The sequence below is a fragment of the Triticum dicoccoides genome, chromosome 6B (genome assembly GCF_002162155.2).
Source record: "Triticum dicoccoides isolate Atlit2015 ecotype Zavitan chromosome 6B, WEW_v2.0, whole genome shotgun sequence".
NCBI lineage: Eukaryota > Viridiplantae > Streptophyta > Magnoliopsida > Poales > Poaceae > Triticum > Triticum dicoccoides.
The window spans coordinates 81733674-81739673 of NC_041391.1; positions in this window are offsets into that span (position 1 = coordinate 81733674).

The window sequence follows — 6000 nt, forward strand, 5'->3', positions numbered from 1 at the left end:
CTTGATAGCTTAGTGCACCATGCTTAACGGCTTAGAATCGGGACTTCAAAGACGTTTTGAACGTCATGGACCATATGAGATGTTCCAGGAGTTGAAGTTAATATTTCAAGCAAATACCCGAGTTGAGAGATATGAAGTCTCCAACAAGTTCTATAGCTAAAAGATGGAGGAGAATCGCTCAACTAGTGAGCATGTGCTCAGATTGTCTGGGTACTACAATCGCTTGAATCAAGTGGGAGTTAATCTTCCAGATAAGATAGTGATTGACAGAATTCTCTAGTCACCATCACCAAGTTAGTAGAACTTCGTGATGAACTATAGTATGCAAGGGATGACGAAAATGATTCCCAAGCTCTTCGTGATGCTGAAATCGATGAAGGTAGAAATCAAGAAAAGCATCAAGTGTTGATGGTTGACAAGACCACTAGTGTCAAGAAAAGGGCAAAGGGAAGAAGTGGAACTTCAAGAAGAACGGCAAGCAAGTTGCTGCTCAAGTGAAGAAGCCCAAGTCTGGTCCTAAGCCTGAGGCTAAGTGCTTCTACTGCAAAGGGACTAGTCACTGGAAGTGGAACTACCCCAAGTATTTGGCGGATAAGAAGGAAGGCAAAAGTGAACAAAGGTATATTGGATATATATGTTATTGATGTGTACTTTACTAGTGTTTATAGCAACCCCTCGGCATTTTGATACTGGTTCAGTTGCTAAGAGTAGTAACTCGAAACGGGAGTTGCAGAATAAACAGAAAATAGTAAAAAGGCGAGGTGACGATGTGTGTTCGGAGTAGTTCCAAGATTGATATGATCATCATCGCACACTCCCTATACTTTCAGGATTAGTGTTGAAACTAAATAAGTGTTATTTGGTGTTTGCGTTGAGCATGAATATGATTTGATCATGTTTATTGCAATACGGTTATTCATTTAAGTAAGAGAATAAATTGTTGTTCTGTTTACATGAATAAAACCTTATATGGTTACACACCCAATGAAAATGGTTCGTTGGATCTCGATCGTAGTGATACACATATTCATAATATTGAAACCAAAAGATGCAAAGTTAATAATGATAGTGCAACTTATTTGTGGCACTGCAGTTTAGGTCATATTGGTGTAAAGCGCATGAAGAAACTCCATAAAGATGGATTTTCGGAATCATTTGGTTATGAATCATTTGATGCTTGCGAACCGTGCCTTTTGGGCAAGATGACTAAAACTCCGTTCTCCGAAACAATGGAACGAGCTACTGACTTATTGGAAATAATACATACCGATGTATGCGATCCGATGAGTGTTAAGGCTCGCGGCGTGTATCATTATTTTCTGACCTTCACAGATGATTTGAGTAGATATGGGTATATCTACTTGATGAAACATAAGTCTGAAATAGTTGAAAAGTTCAAAGAATTTCAGAGTGAAGTGGAAAAATCATCGTAACAAGAAAATAAAGTTTCTATGATCTGATCGTGGAGACGAATATTTGAGTTACGAGTTTGGTCTTCATTTGAAACAATGTGAAATAGTTTCACAACTCACGCCACCTGGAACACCACAATGTAATGGTGTGTCCGAACGTCGTAATCGTACTTTACTAGATATGGTGCGATCTATGATATCTCTTATCGGTTTACCATTATCGTTTCGGGGTTATGCATTAGAGACAGCTGCATTCACGTTTAATAGGGCACCATCTAAATCCATTGAGATGACACCGTATGAACTATGGTTTAGCAGTAAACCTAAGCTGTCGTTTCTTAAAGTTTGGTGTTGCGATGGTTATATGAAAAAGTTTTTTCAACCTGATAAGCTCGAACCCAAATCGGAGAAGTGCGTCTTCATATAATACCCAAAGGAAACTATTGGGTACACCTTCTATCACAGATCCGAAGGCAAGTTATTCGTTGCTAAGATGGATCCTTTCTAGAGAAGGAGTTTCTCTCGAAAGAAGTGAGTGGGAGGAAAGTAGAACTTGATGAGGTAATTATACCTTCACCCAAATTGGAAAGTTGTTCATCACAGAAGCCAGTTCCAGTGATTCCTACACCAATTAGTGAGGAAGTTAATGATGATGATCATGAAACTTCAGATCAAGTTGCTACCAAACCTCGTAGGTCTTCCAGAGTAAGATCCGCACCAGAGTGGTACGGTAATCCTATTCTGGAAGTCATGTTACTAGACCATGATAAACCTACCAACTATGAGGAAGCGATGATGAGCCCAGATTCCGTGAAATGGTTTGAGGCCATGAAATCTGAGATGGGATCCATATATGAGAACAAAGTGTGGACTTTGATTGACTTGCTGATGATCAGCAAGCCATATTAAATAAATGGATCTTCAAGAGGAAGACGGACACTGATAGTTGTGTTACTATCTACTAAAGCTCAACTTGTTGCAAAAGGTTTTCAACAAGTTCAAAGTGTTGAATAGGATGAGATTTTCTCACTCGTATCGAAGCTTAAGTCTATCTGAATCATGTTAGCAATTGCCACATTTTATGAAATCTGGCAAATGGATGTCAAAACTGCATTCCTTAATGGATTTATTAAAAAAGGGTTGTATATGATGCAACCAGAAGGTTTTGTCAATCCTAAAGGTGCTAACAAAATGTGCAAGCTCCAGCGACCCTTCAATGGACTAGTGCAAGCATCTCGGAGTTGGAATATACGCTTTGATGAGTTGATCAAAGCATATGGTTTTATACAGACTTTTGGAAAGGCCTATATTTACAAGAAAGTGAGTGGGAGCTCTGTAGCATTTCTAATATTATATGTGGATGACATATTGTTGATTGGAAATGATATAGAAATTCTGGATAGCATGAAAGGATACTTGAATAAGAGTTTTTTCAAAGAAAGACCTCGGTAAAGCTGCTTACACATTGAGCATCAAGATCTATATTGATAGATCAAAACGCTTGATAAGATTTTTCAATGAGTACATACCTTGATAAATTTTTGAAATAGTTCAAAATGGAACAGTCAAAGAAGGAGTTCTTGCCTGTGTTGCAAAGTGTGAAGTTGAGTAAGACTCAAGACCCGACCATGGCAAAAATAGAAAGAGAATGAAAAGCCATTCCCTATGCCTCAGTCATAGGTTCTATAAAGTATGCTATGCTGTGAACCAGACATATTGTATACCTTGCTCTGAGTTTTGCAAAGGAATACAATTTTGATCTAAGAGTAGATCACTGGACATTGGTAAAAATTATCCTTAGTGGAATAAGGATATATTTCTCGATTATGGAGGTGACAAAAAGGTTCATCGTAAAGGGTTACGTCCATGTAAATTTTGGCACTGGTCCAGATGACTTTAAGTCTCAATCTGGATACATATTGAAAGTGGGAGCAATTAGCTAGAGTAGCTCCATGCAGAGCATTGTAGACATAGAATATTTGCAAAATACATATGGCTCTGAATGTGACAGACCCGTTGACTAAGCTTCTCTCACGAGCAAAACATGATCACACCTTAGTACTCTTTGGGTGTTAATCACATAACGATGTGAACTAGATTATTGACTCTAGTAAACCCTTTGGGTGTTGATCACATGACGATGTGGACTATGGGTGTTAATCATATACAGATATGAATATTGGTGTTAAATCACATGGCGATGTGAACTAGATTATTGACTCTAGTGCAAGTGGGAGACTGAAGGAAATATGCCCTAGAGGCAATAATAAAGTTATTATTTATTTCCTCATATCATGATAAATGTTTATTATTCATGCTAGAATTGTATTATCCGGAAACATGATACATGTGTGAATACATAGACAAACATAATGTCACTAGTATGCCTCTACTTGACTAGCTCATTAATCAAAGATGGTTATGTTTCCTAACCATAGACATGTGTTGTCATTTGATTAACGGGATCACATCATTAGGAGAATGATGTGATTGACTTGACCCATTCTGTTAGCCTAGCACTTGATCGTTTAGTATGTTGCTATTGCTTTCTTCATGACTTATACAAAGTTCCTACAACTATGAGATTATGCAACTCCCGTTTACCAGAGGAACACCTTGTGTGCTACGAAACGTCACAACCATGGCGACGTGGGCCCATAAGGCACACAGCCATGTTAGTAAAAGTTTTTGCAATGTCTAGACTCGACTTCAGCCAAGGAGTGTGGAAGGGGGATTCCTACAGGCAGTCGGCTCTGATACCAACTTGTGACGCCCCCGATTCAATCGTACACTAATCATGCACGCAATGTGTACGATCAAGATCAGGGACTCACGGGAAGATATCACAACACAACTCTAAAACATAAATAAGTCATACAAGCATCATGATACAAGCCAGGGGCCTCGAGGGCTCGAATACAAGTGCTCGATCATAGACGAGTCAGCGGAAGCAACAACATCTAAGTACAGACATAAGTTAAACAAGTTTGCCTTAAGAAGGCTAGCACAAACTGGGATACAGATCGAAAGAGGCGTAGGCCTCCTGCCTGGGATCCTCCTAACTACTCTTGGTCGTCGTCAGCGGGCTGCACGTAGTAGTAGGCACCTCCGGTGTAGTAGGGGTCGTCATCGACGGTGGCGTCTGGCTCCTGGACTCCAGCATCTGGTTGCGACAACCAGAAAGAAAGGAAAGGGGGAAAAGGGGGGAGAAAGCAACCGTGAGTACTCATCCAAAGTACTTGCAAGCAAGGAACTACACTACATATGCATGGGTATATGTGTAAGGAGGCCATATCTATGGACTGAACTGCAGAATGCCAGAATAAGAGGGGGATAGCTAGTCCTATCGAAGACTACGCTTCTGGCAGCCTCCGTCTTGCAGCATGTAGAAGAGAGTAGATTGAAGTCCTCTAAGTAGCATCTCCAAGTAGCAACTCCAAGTAGCAACTCCAAGTAGCATCTCCAGTAGCAACTCCAAGTAGCAACTCCAAGTAGCATCTCCAGTAGCATCGCATAGCATAATCCTACCCGGCGATCCTCCCCTCGTCGCCCTGTGGAAAAGCGATCACCGGGTTGTCTGTGGAACTTGGAAGGGTGTGTTTTATTAAGTATCCGGTTCTAGTTGTCATAAGGTCAAGGTACAACTCCAAGTCGTCCTGTTACCGAAGATCACGGCTATTCGAATAGATTAACTTCCCTGCAGGGGTGCACCACATAACCCAACACGCTCGATCCCATTTGGCCGGACACACTTTCCTGGGTCATGCCCGGCCTCGGAAGATCAACACGTCGCAGCCCCACCTAGGCACAACAGAGAGGTCAGCATGCCGGTCTAAATCCTATGCGCGCAGGGGTCTTGGCCCATCGCCCATTGCACACCTGCACGTTGTGTACGCGGCCGGTGAGCAGACCTAGCAACCTCCATTACAAAGGAAGTTGCATTAACGCAGTCCAACCCGGCGCGTGCCGCTCAGTCGCTGACGTCACGAAGGCTTCGGCTGATACCATGACGCCGGGATACCCATAACTACTCCCGCGTAGATGGTTAGTGCGTATAGACCAAATGACCAGACTCAGATCAAATACCAAGATCTCGTTAAGCGTGTTAAGTATCCGCGAACGCCGAACAGGGCCAGGCCCACCTGTCTCCTAGGTGGTCTCAACCTGCCCTGTCGCTCCGCCACAAAGTAATTATTGGGGGCCGTCGGGAACCCAGGCCCACCTCTACCGAGATGGAGCCACCTGTCCTTTCAGCCCCCTCATCAGAATCACTTGCGGGTACTCATCGAGCTGACCCGACTTTAGTCACCATCTGTATAGTATGTATGTATGTATAGTATATACCCGTGATCACCTCTCGAGTGATCACGGCCCAATAGTATAGCAAGGCAGACTTACAAGAATGTAGGTCCTATGATGATAAACTAGCATCCTATACTAAGTATTTAGGATTGCAGGTAAGGTATCAACAGATGTAGCAACAATGTCAGGCTATGCATCAGAATAGGATTAACGGAAAGCAGTAACATGCTACACTACTCTAATGCAAGCAGTATAGAGGAGAATAGGCGATATCTGGTGATCAAGG